Genomic DNA, 12862 nt, shown 5'->3' with positions numbered 1-12862 from the left:
CTGCATTCTCATTGCCCCTGCTCTCACCCTGCCCATAGGGTGCATCCTCACTGATCAGGACCATGACCAAGGTCTCAGGTGAAGAAGGAGCTCTGACTCTGCTCTGTATATTCAAGTGCAATAGCAGCCCTCGACATGGAGCTTCTGGATGCAGGGAAGCAACGTGCTAGGAGGACACTCTGTTACCATATGACCCAGCAGCCAGGTTTGTCAGAGATGCTCTGAGCAATTTTTGGCCCTTCACCCCAATAAACCAGCTCCCCATGGGATCAGTGTTCGGCACGTGGAAATCTGGACCTTCCACAGCTCCTGCTTGGACAAGGAAACGAAATAAAAAGCAAAGAGGCCTCGTCCCCACTGAGGCACAGCGGGAGATCCACCAGCAGGTGCAGAGCAGCAGCGGGATGGTGGGGCTGCTGGGTGCCATGGGCATGGGAACCCTCAGCAGGGATACGGCCGGGTAGGAAACCATCCACGAGCAGCTGCCAGCACTGCTCGAATGTGACATCATGAGAGGGAGACCAAGCAGAGAAACTCAGCCCCAAGACAATCAGCGAGGCCCTTATTTTATCTTCAAATGTTCCTGCATGCAGCCATTAAAGCTGCCCGGCCAAAATCCCAGAGACAATTCTCTTTGAACGGCCGCTTTGTCTGGTAACTTTATTTACACTTTTGATGCCAATGTTTATCCACTCTTTAAAAAGCTATTCAGAGCGTCTCCCAAATTAACTTCAGATGTGAGTGCAATGGGAACATTCCCTACATCATATTTCATACACTTTCGTGTTATTTAATTCTTGGAAACTCTTTTTCTTTTTTTTTTCTTTTTTTTTTTTTAATATAAAAATATTTTTTAAAAATTCTCCAAGGTTTTGGAGAGTGTAACCTCTCCCTGTGTGGTCTGCAACAACTGGCTGTAAAGCTCCCTCCTAAAGTTCACCAACTCCATTATAAATCGTCTCCTTATCTTACTTATTAGGTTTCTGTTTTCACCGACACACATCCTGGATAAGAAAGTTCTCCAAAGGACCTCCACCACCAATGGGTCTGCAGCAGCAAGGGGAGCTCTTCCAGGGGTGGTTGGCATGGTTGCCTGGGGGAGAAGGGATGGGGTGGGATGAGATGGGATGGGGTGGGATAGGGTGGGGTAGAGCAGGATGGGGTGGGATAGGGCTGGACGGGGTCAGATGAGATGGGATGGGATGTGGTATGACAGGGTGAGATGGGGTGGGTGGAATAGAACAGGATGGGGTGGGACAGATTTGAATGGGATGATACTGAATGGAGTGGGATGGGATAGGATGTGGTGAGGCGAGGTGATAACATCACTTGCTTTTCCCCTTTTTGCCACAAACCATCCCTCACTTTTCAACCTTTTTCCCAAGGATACCTTGAGAGAAGGAACCCAAACCTGGTAGGGCTGCCCAGAGACCCATGGCCAAGTCCCTGGGGATGAGTGGGCAATGGGATCTACTCTGTACAGAGGCTGTGGCCCCGTGGAGCCCCATCAGCCCTCATGTCCATGAAGATTTGGGACAGGACAAGCAGGGGCTGGAGGAAGCTCCTCCAGGATGCACTCACAGCCAGGACAGTCTTTCCCACACCCACCCTGCATGTCTGACACAGATCAGGCCATAGCAAGCAGTTCCTCACTGGTGGAGGCCCCTCACAGCCACCACCATTCACGCTAAGGGCAGCCCTGCAATCTGCAGCAGAGCTGGCACCGGGACCCGCCACGGGTCGGGCCTTGAGCTGCGGCTTTGCAGCTGTGAGGCAAGTTAGAAAGCTTCTTCCCAGGGGAGTGATTTTCGGAAGAATCCAGTAGACAGCTTGAGACGGCCTCCAAAACCATCCAGCACAGCAAAAATCCTGTGCTAAGCCGCCTGCATGCAGATGTGACACCCGCTGCTGGCTGTGCCCCATGACTCTCCCTGCCCGCTGCCCCCAGGAGGGGTGCAGGCAGCCCATGGGCCACAGAGCACATCTGCAAACAGAGGCTGCTGAGCCAAGCCAGAGCAGTGTCCTGTGAAAACCACCCCATCTCCTGGGATGCTGCAGCTGCGAACAAACCTCTGGACAGGACTGAGAAGGACCTGATGACAGCAAAGGGCTTGGACAGGGAAGAGGGAATCTGAGACATTGTATTATTTGGACTCATCAGCAAGGCTTCCATGCGGTTAACACCCGCCCCGCTCCAGCGTCAGGACCCCGTGTGCCAGACAACATCCATCCCTGACCTAAAAACCGGGGCTGGGAGAACAGAGTGTGGCTCTACCATTGTCCCTGCTGTATTGCAAGGGCTTTCCTGAGCCTGCAGGGAGGAGGCATGGCGGTGAGCCCATGGCCATCACACACAGCTCACCTGGGTTGGACAAGGAGACATCCCCAGAGCAGCCAAGGCAGGAGCAGAGCCTGGAGGAAGGCAGGGGAGGTGCAGCCCAGCCCTGCCTACCCTGCAGGTGAGGCTGCAGGAAGGGTTTGTCACCTTCCCTCAGTGACAGGGACACCGAGAGGGTGGTGCTGCATCCTCCCAGCGGGCCCGGAGACATCCATTATTTATGGAGCACTTGGGGATGCTCAGAAGCGAGGCGCCACACAAGCATGAAATGTCATTACAAAGGATATGATTTAGGGCTGGGAAGGGCCGGGAGGGGAGGGGGATCCAGTTTGCATGGAAGACTATACAAAATAAATCCTGTCCGAAAGGCTTCCCGCCTCCGCAGCGGAGAGCGGAGCTGTATCAGCCGCCCTGTCTCTGCCGTGCTCTCCTTCTTCCTTTTAGAGGCATGAAGGGATTTTTTTGCTCATCTTTGTTGCAAGACTTGCTGGTTCCCGCCAGCTGATCCACAGCCAAGGAGAACGTCAAGGAAGGGGGCCGGGAGGGCTCCAGTTCTGCTCAGAGGTGGAACCTCACTGCCACCTCTGCCCTGTGCTGAGCCACCAGCAGGCACAGGGGCAGCACAGGGACATGGTGTGGGTGCTGCTGCCCACACACACCGGTTGGGCAGGCAAAGGCATCGCAGCACACACGTGTGAGCCCAGGTCTCTTCCACAGGGAGAGGACACTCCAGGAAAGCTATGAAAATCATGTTGCTCAAGCCCTTGGCTGCCACAGATGCACAGATGGGGACCACGCACGGCGCGAGCTGGCCGGGATTTGGCCATCCTAGAGCTACCCACAGCCATGGTCAGCAGTGGGGGGCAGGGCAGGGAGCTGGGCTGGACGCTCAGGGTGCTCCGGGTTCACCCATGCACAATCTGGGGGTGCCCTGGGACAGGGCTTGGTCTTGCTCCAACACTAGAGCAGGAACAAATTGAAAGGAGGATCTGTGTGGCAGAAAAATGTTCCTGGAGATGTCTGTCCCCGTCTGGCAATGGAAGAGGATGAAGCTGCAGTCTGAAGGCTTTGCCAAAATTATTACTTTTTAATTTTACAGGAAATTTCAAGGGGAAGATTTCTTTCTCAGCTTTCCCTTGACACCTTCCCTCTCCCCCCACAAGGCAGGTAAGCACTGAAATGATGTTTCCAAAGGAAATATCTTCTCCCCTCTGCCTTGCATTTTCTAGGAAGGAGAAGAAAGGAGAGATAAATCTACAGGAAGGGAAAACTCACTGAAATGAATTAGCCTGGAGCAAAGTCATTGGGAAACGGTCTGTTAAATGAACAAACAATAGTTTGCTGTTCTTCTTAAACTTCAACTCAAACCGGCCCTGCAGAGCCAGTGTTCCTGGGGAGAGCGCATCCTGCTCGCCCCTCTCCTCCCCATGCACCCTGCCCCATGTCCTCAGCTGACCCAGGCATCTGACCCATGCCTTGTCCCAAAGAATGGATCCCCTGCTGCATTCTGGGCTGAAGGTGACCTCTGTGTGTCTCATTTTCAAACTTGAGGTCCTGTATAGGAGGGTGGACGGGACTCTCACCAAAATTCAGATGGAGGAGTAATTCCTTCTTGGCCTGTCCTGATGAGCTCAGCAATATTGCTCAGTCCCACAAAGACTCCTTTGCTCTCCCCATGCCAGTTGATGGGTTGGCTGGCGTTCTCCACCAGATCTGAGGGCAGGCAAGGAGATACAGCCCTGAGCCCAAATACATCCGTGGTTTGGCCTCAAGTCAAACAAGATGAATCCCGACCCAAAGGTGGCTTTCATGATGAATGTGTGACCCAGGCTCCCTAATCGGAAAAACAAGGGTATAACCCTCAACATGACAAATATAAAACAAAGGTTGAGTTTAAAGGTTCAGGGTCTACAGAGCAGCAAAACCGAGAGGCCCCAAAGTTTCCGAGTTCCTGTTGGCTTTGGAGAGAAGTCCATGTCTCGGCAAGTTCAGGCTTCTCCAGATCTTCTGGGTCTGCAAAACTTGTGTCAATGCTCTCCAGAGAGCAGCCTTGCTCCCACGATTTCCGGCATTTCCTGGTGCGGGAAGCTCTGGGAAACACTGCAAGAACAGCCTTTCAAGAAGTATTTTGGCACCTTTGCTTCCAGAAGGGATGTAGAAAGTACAAAGGCTGCAAAACCTAAAAAAAATATAAAAAACTAAAAGCGGAGGAGGGGAGTTAACCAAACGTTTTCAACTGTTAGCAAGTTTGCCTTGGGGGGGTGGGGGGTCAAATTGGAGGTGAAATCTGGGGAAGCTGCTGGTTCTCCGGGAATCTGAGCATCCATCCATGTGCAAAGCCATGCCGAGGCCCAAGGGGCAGTGAGGAGGGGTGGGATGTGAGCATTGCCAGCCCTCACCCACACAGGGCAGTGCGAGGCCAGGAGTCCAGCTTGCCCCCATGCAGACGATGGCATTCCTGACGGCCCGTTGGGATGAACCCAGGATGATGTGGTTTCCATTAAACACCCAACTGTGTGTCCCCAGCCATGCAGAACCCTTTGGCTCCCTCAGAGCCGGACAGAGGTGTGCCCTCGTGGCACTGTCCATTGAGGGCTGCTACCACAACTCACTGCTAATGGCAGCAGCACTGAGCAAAGCCCAGGAGCTGGCTATTAGGAAAGCAGTCCCAGCTGGCACTGTCGCCCTCCCAGAGGCTCTGGGGAGTTTTGAAATTCTACAACAATGGAAAATTCCTTCCTCTCTCCCTCCAAAAAGAAAAGAAATGAAAAGAAAAATAAAGCTTGTTTTGGGCAAACTGAAGCATTTTTGCTCCACTTCCGACTTTCCTTGATTTTTGACTTTCCCATTCTGCCTCAGACAACATGATGCAATGGCACATTGCAGCAGAGTGGCATTTCCTCTCAAACCTGTGCTGGAGATGTCCTGTCCCGAACCTGCTGAGTCGAGATATTCTGACACTGCCAGACAAAAATGGAAAGCAGGTTCCAAACCGAAACCCAGCCTGAGTTGCTTCCCAGAGCACTCTGCTCACAGCCAAACCACCCCCTTCCCAGCATCATCCCATCAGCACTTTGCTGACCAGCTGCCCTTGCAGCACTTCATTTCCACCGAGATACTCCATCAGCATCCATCATTTTGCTGATGAGCCATTCTATGCTCTGCTCTCCTCCAGATCCCTTAATTCTCATATTTGCTGTACCAAAGCTTGTGCTCACAGCAATTGGTGACATAGGCTTGTGTATGTGTAGGAGATGTGTGACAGAGCTTAAAGCCTTTGTAAAGGCAGCAAAACAGTCCTGAGAGCCCCAACTGGCAGGGAAGAAGCCAGGGAGGAAAGCTGCTCATAGTCAGAGTGGAGGCTTCTCACCCCAGCAGCTCCTGCAGGAGACAGCCCATGCCCACATGGAGTCCTGCCTGTAGACCCCTGCTCTGCACTGCTGGGGAGCCTGCCTGATCCTCCCCTGGCTGGCCAGTAGCACCCACAGCTTCAGAACTCTTTTGATGGAGGGGGGAAGTGACATACGTGATCCAAATTACGGACACAAAGCCCAAACAAAGGTCATAAAATTCAATAATTAACAGAGCAAATAAGCTGAACACACATTAGGTCGCACATATTAGGTAATGACAAGTAGTTCACAATAACCACTTCTGAATGGACCTCACCCAATATGCATTTAATTAGGCTTTAATAAAGCAACAGCATGTTCTTAAAGGCCAATTAGAAACATATTCACTGAGGTTTAGAAGCTATGTAATAGATGCCTGTAGGAACCAGATACGTGCTGATTACATAGCTATTAATCCTCAATAAAGGGCCTAATAATCATTTTGTGCTTCAGGAGCAGGCAGCTGCTTTATTAAATCTTAATGAAACACATACTTGGGAGCTTTCCTTCAAAGTCAGCCCACGCTATGAAGATGGGCTTAGAAGTGGCAGTCTGCTGAGAGAAAAGACCCCCTCCTCGCCACCACCCCTGCCATCACTGAGCCATGCAGGCCAGCTCTGCACAGCGGCTGCCCCGGAGCATCCAGGAAGGCAGCAGGGAACTCCTCACCCTGCAGCACTGAGAGCCTGGAAGAGCTCGGATGCATTTCTCCCTGTGCTGAACACTTGCTCACTCAGAGATCTGCACAGCTCACAATAGTGCTCCAAGCACAGGAGCAAAGCTCCAGGCTTGGCAGGATGCATGCTGCTGCTTACAGCAGAGCACCAGCCCATGTGCCCAGAAACCAGGAGATGCAAGTCCCTTAGAAAATGCCACCAGCCCCAGCAGTGGTTGCATCTTCAGGATTCACAAGTGCCCAAAAAGGAGCCAGGCTGCAGCCATCTCCCACCACATCCCTTGGCAAAGGAGGAGGAGCCACTCTGGTTGAGGGTCTCAGCCAGGCAGGCAGCGGCATCCTGCTGCATAACCTGTAGGATCTGGTGTCAAAGTTGGTCTAAAATTTGCCAAGCCATTAAAAAGTCCCCAAGGACACACCCAGACAAGACGTGCCCACGCCTTTCCGACAGAACTCCCTCGGAAAGCCAGAAAAACTACGAGATGGGCTTAAAAACTGAAAGATTGCAAAAATTTTTAATAAACACCCATCTGTTTCTTCACCTCCTGGTTTCTGAGCCCTCTGACTCATGATTTTGGGTTTTCCACAGCGGCTGGAAAATTTCCTTCTGCAGTCTGTGGCTCCTGTAAAGGCGGATGGTGTTTGGGAAGCACAGCGATACGGCCGCACCTCACTGCGCTGTGCAGCCCCAGCCCAGCGCTGTGTGGGCATCACAGACAGTGTCCATCCACCTTTAGGGCATCTGTCTCACCAGGAGCAGAGCCCAGCACCCTTCATTCCATCCCAAGGCTCATCCCTGTGCAGCCAAATATGCCCAAATCCACGTTCCCCAAAATGGGAGCCCATCCTGCCCCATATCCTGGTACTTCATGCACCATTCCCATCAACCCTACCCCTGACCCACAGCCTAACCCTAAATCTAGCCCTAACCCTACCTAACCCAAGTTGCCGCAGCCCATCTCCAGCCCATTCACCACTGCCTCAGCTCAGCACCCAGCTGGTTTGTGTTAGGTGCTGCCAGACCTCACTCCTCCACAGATGGACAAAATCACAGCATCTCCAGTGGTATTAATTAATGTGTTTTCACAGAAAAATGAGAACATCTTTCCAACCTCGGCAATGAGTGAATCTGCTGCACAAATTAGCCCTAATAACAACCCCGAGAGTCTGCAGGAAGCTGTAGAAACAGCAGCCCGGGGGGGAATCAAAGAGACAAGATATTTTGCTCTGCTGTTTCTCCCAGTGAAGAAAAGCCAGACCTGGCCCCGGTGCAGAGCCCACCCTTCCCACAAAGGAATGGAGGGTGGCACCTGGTGGGAGCCCAGCTGTGTGAGCAGTGCTGGGAGCTATCTACCTCCTTCACTGGTAATGCCCTGGGTTAACCAGACACACTCCCTTGGAAGCATCACCTCTGCATGAGAAAACTGGGCAAGAGAGAGACTTGGTGTGACAGCGACCAATGTGGCTCCATCAGATGGGAGTGGAGCTGCTGCCCAGAGGCAGGTGGGTGGTTGGGCTCTGTGCTTTACAGCCAAAGAGCTCAGGGTGGGAGCAGAGCCCCAGGGCTGGGCAGAGCCTCTCCCTACTTTTGGGGAGCCCTGCAGCCAACCCAGCCTCGCCTGCCCACCGCTCTGCTGCTCAGCAGCTTTCAGGAGGAAATCACAGCTTCTGCAGAAGTCCTGTTTTCCCCACAACAAAGTCCTGGTTTTCCTCCAACAGTTGCACCTCACGGAGCCAAACCAGGATGCTCTGAGGTCAGCTTGGCACTAACCCCCTCACAACCCATCTTGCCATCCCGCAGAGCACACAGTGGTGGCACAAGGCCCCTGACGTGCTGCTGGGATGCCCTACCACAGGGCTGTGTCCAGCCTGACCATGGACTTAAGTGGAAATCACCAGAGCTGAAGTAAAGCCTTCCCAGCAGCAGTCAGCTGCCCAGGAGGCCCAAATCCCTGTGCTCAGCAGCCACCAACACAGCGCAGCTCATTGATCCCACTTTGAATCAAAGGCAGCATGCAGTGTAGTTCATTCAGGGCTGCTCAAACAGGAGCTGCATGGAGGTGTTGCGGACCACCACAGGGCAGCCCCAGGGTGGGGGTGGTGAGGAGGGGCGAGAAGAGTTTGTCAGATGGCAATTAGCATCAAGGAATCCCCGAGCCCTCCACAGCTCCTGCTTGCTGCCTCTGGCCTTGCAATAAACCTGCTGCTGGTCTCCATTCCAGGTGGCCAGCTGTTCCTTATTTCTAAAGCCCTTTGCCTTTGACTAATTAATCAGCTCCAAATGTCTCAGTATGGCCTGCCTGAGCGGGCGGCCAGAAACACAGTGTTGGGATGGAGCCCTTGTGCCATGGGGCCGGCAGCTGCCCCACCTCCAGTAGAGGAGCCACGAGCAGAGGTGCTGCCAACACACCGAGCTCTGCTGCATCCAGTTCAGGCTCTCTTCCCTTTGGAAAGCCTGAAAAGAACCAATTTTTACTTTTACGACCTTGGATCTGATCTTCACAGAGAAGGTGCTCCAAGGCCATCTGTGCCAAGACGCAGTTTCCCAGCAGAAGAATGAAGGAAAACAAGGGAAAGCTCTTTGATCTTTATGTGCCTGCTGCTTTGAGCTAAAGAAGCACTGAGCATGAAGCTGCACTTCACATCCAGGTTTGTGATCTCTGCTCCTGGCAGCAGCTCGTCTCCTCCCTCAGGGAGCAGCACAGAACCCCTCACCCTGCCAAACAGGTCCCCTTGTAGCAGGCTGGGGGCTGATCCCAATTACTGCCTACCTTAGGCAAGGGGATATGCCTCAGTGGTTTTCCTTCCCCCACACAAAACAGAAGGGACATCTCCTGGTGAGCCTCTTCCACGTCTCTGCGTGGGAAGCTCTCAGCGTGGGGCTCCTGTGCTCACAGCGCAGCCCCTACAGATGGCACAGGGTCCTCCAGCAGCAGGGAGCTCAGAGGATGAGGGATGCCAACTGAACAACAGGCTTCTTGCCATCCGGCCCCTTCTGAACAACTGAGAATCGCTTGGGATGTTCAAATGGAAATCTGGGCTTTCAAGATTTCCTGGTACCCCGGAGGATGCTGGTGCTGTGTTTGCTCATCTCTGCTTTGAAGCCCTGGCTCGTCCAATGCCCAGTGGTGGCCAGCCTCCAGAAGGCAGGATTTCCCTACCCAGTCCGACATCTGGTTCCAGAGGTGATGAGCAACTTTGGAGCAAGACTGTCAGACGTGACATGCCTTGGGCTTCTGCACAGAAGGCAGGGCTGTCACCACAGCAGGAACACATGGAGTATTCAAATACCAGAACGACAATCCTGTGCTGCTGCATGGGATAGGCCATCTGAAAAACAGCAAGGGCCACAGCCCATAGAACCAGGAGCTCATTGCACAGCAGACATGTCTAAAGAGCTTCCTGCTGGGGTCAGCCTGCTCCTGGCCTTGCTGCACCGCAGCCGCTCACAGCTCTGCTCCAGCCTTGGCTGTATTCAGGGTTTTAAGGCTTCCTCCTGCAGAGCCATTTGTTTGTGCCAGCCAAGTTGCTCAATAGGATGACACACAGACCCCACGGAAGGGCTGTGCAAATGCTCTGCCAGTCCTCCTGGCAGGAAGAGCCCTCTTCTTCTTCAGGACATGAAAGGGCTGCCTTAAAGTTGGACCAAAAGGGTTCCCACATCGCAATTCCCCCATTTCCCCAGGGAAAGGGCTGAAATACTGATGAACACGAGGCCTGTGGGCTCATTGCAGCAGTGACAGCTGCGGAAATGGAGGGGATTTGGGAGCCCCGGGCGGAGGTGAGGGGCAGCTGATGGACGAGGTGATAACGCCTCGGCAGATGGCTCCAGGGGCTGTGCCACACTCACAGGGCGTAGACAAAACACAGAGGTGAAGCCCAGATGTTTAACTTCAGCATCTGGATGTGATTCCTAAACAGAGACGCTCACATCTGACTGTTCTGACTGAAAATAAATGGTTTGTTTGACCTTCCCTGTAGCCCACCCCAATATTTTCTGGGTCTCTCCTAAACACGCAGCAGCTGCTCCCCCCTCACCAGGACTGGTGAGTATCAGATGAGAGCTGTGCATTGTGCCACGGGAGGAGCATCGTGGTGTGCAGGGATACCCAACTCTGAGGCACCCAGCATCTCCCCTCCAAACCAGAGGTGCATCCCTGCAGCTGTTCCTAAGCCGAGGGGATGGAGCTGCTCAGCATCCTGTGAGCGCTGGGAGAACCCACTCAAGGAGCTGCTCTCTCAGAGTGTGTTTAAGCGAGGAAGTCCCTTTCAGATGGGATATCTGATCTTGGATCAGACGCAGCACGTGTCAGTGACTCCTCCGCACTGCTAATAAGTGGAAATGGTAGGCGGTGGGTGGTGTTGAAGTTGACAATGAAGATAGTGATTAGTGATGACGGGCAGTATCAATTAAGGTTAATCTGCCTAATAGCCAAGCCTGAGAGTAGTGTGTCTGACTGATGGTGACAAGCTGGAGAGGCCACAGTGACCACAGAGATGTAAGACAATGCTGGTGGCACACAGAGCAAACAAGTGGTGACACAGTAATCTGTTACTTGGATTACTTGTAATACCGCAGGCACGGCTGGCACTGAGCGCACTTTGCTTCTCCTGTAGGATCAAACAGGCGGCACTGATGGCCATGAGCAGAGCCATGGGGACCTCTCTCCAGTGGCTTCCGTTAGAAATGGGGTGATGACTCAGTTCTGACCACCCAGTCTGGGAGCTGGTGGCCATCCAGCAGCAATGAGCTGGGGCTGTGGGTGCACTGCAGCACCCAGCCTCATCCCCAGGGGTGCTGCAGGGGTCTCTGTCCCCCTGCCATGCTGGCCTTGGAGCTTTGCAGCACACTGAAGCAGAAACACTGGCGTGTCCCACTGCCAGGAAGGCGACGTGTGAGAGCCAGGCCAGCCCACAGGGACAAGGTGATACTTCACATGGGCAAAAATAAAGGGCAAAACATGTCAGCTCGCTGCGATAAGGGCAGTCACACAAAGCAGGCGCTGCTCACGGAGCAATATGTTAACTGTCATCAAGCCTGGGAGCGCGACAAGGGCCAGAGCCTCGTGCCCATCAGATTTACTCTGTTGAGGTCAAAGCAGGGCTCTGTGAGCAGGCTGCCAAGGCCCGAGCACACACAGGCGCCGTAGAGTTGGTCACATCAGCTGAAAGCCACCCAAGTGTGACCACAGCTTCACTAGTGCTGATATGGTGCGGCTGAGCTGCAGAACTGCTGCTAAGCCTGAAGCTCTGCACCCCAGGCACTGCTCCCCAAACCTGCTGGTCAGCGCTCTGTGGGTAACATCAGCAGGAGCTGCCCCCACACCCACCCGCCCCAGAGATCCAGGGCAAGCTGTGACTGGGCTCCAGCCCCACAAGCTGCTCCATCAAGCCCCAAGCCTACAGCAGAGCCACAGCCCTGGGATACCGGTATATCCATGGGCATGGACAGCACAGCCAAGCTCGGAGCTGGAGCTGCTTGGGGCACTCCCACCATCCACACACACTGATCTTATCAGCAGCCTCGAGACTCCACCACAGCCTTGTCTTGGTTTTTAATTTGCTCTGGTTTTAATTTGGGGGGATTTTGTTGTCTCTGGTGCTGCAGCCCTTGATGAGCACGTGCACCGGCGCACACGCACACGCGGGATTGCCAGACTCAATCACACACACGTTTGCTCGCGACCTCTTGGAAATCTTTGGATTTGGACCAACTTTTCTTTTCTTACATGCGTTTGTTGTAGTCCGATATTTATAGTTTATTTAAAATAAACGGCTCCTTATGTTCCCTGCTTCCTGCTGCCGGGGGGGGGAGGGGGTGGGTTCCCTGGGGTTGCTGTCTATCTGCTGAGCTGTCTTCTTCTTTCTTTCCTCCACCTTTTGATTTTTTTCTTCCTCTTCCATAAACATTTTTTAAGCAGATCCCACCCTCGCCAGGCACTGCTGAGTGAGCAGGGCTTCGTGGAGCAAAATGCTGGAGAGGGATGAGGAGGAGCAGCAGGAGAGCGTTCTCCGGACCACAAGAGCCATGTGTGAATCCAGGTATGAGGACATGGAGCAGGACACAGGGCTGCAGCCGGGCAGGTAGGGCTGGCAGCAGTCCCTGTACCCACCTACTCCTAACCACATCTGGGCTGTGAGTGTGGGGCAGCCCCCTCCAGGAGTACCCATACAGAGATGGTCAGGCTGTGAGTCCAAGCAGGATGCTCCCATTCTGCCCCAGCCAAGACCAAGTCTCTCTCTCTCTCCACGGAGAGACTCCCACCTCCCTCCCAGTCCTTATTCCCTTATTTGTCCCCCCTGACATTGACCTTCCAAGGACCCCAAACACAGGACTGCAGACCAGTGGTGTAGCCTGAGGCCAGGCCTGTGTGGTTGACTAATGCTCTCCTCTCAGCCCAGATGCTCCCAGCTCCATCCCTGCATGAATGGACACATCACAGGGATGAGGGCTGC

Source organism: Coturnix japonica, chromosome 13, assembly GCF_054131305.1.
Source record: "Coturnix japonica strain WE chromosome 13, WE-NBRP24, whole genome shotgun sequence".
Taxonomy (NCBI): domain Eukaryota; kingdom Metazoa; phylum Chordata; class Aves; order Galliformes; family Phasianidae; genus Coturnix; species Coturnix japonica.
Note: the sequence above shows the minus strand (reverse complement) of the source record.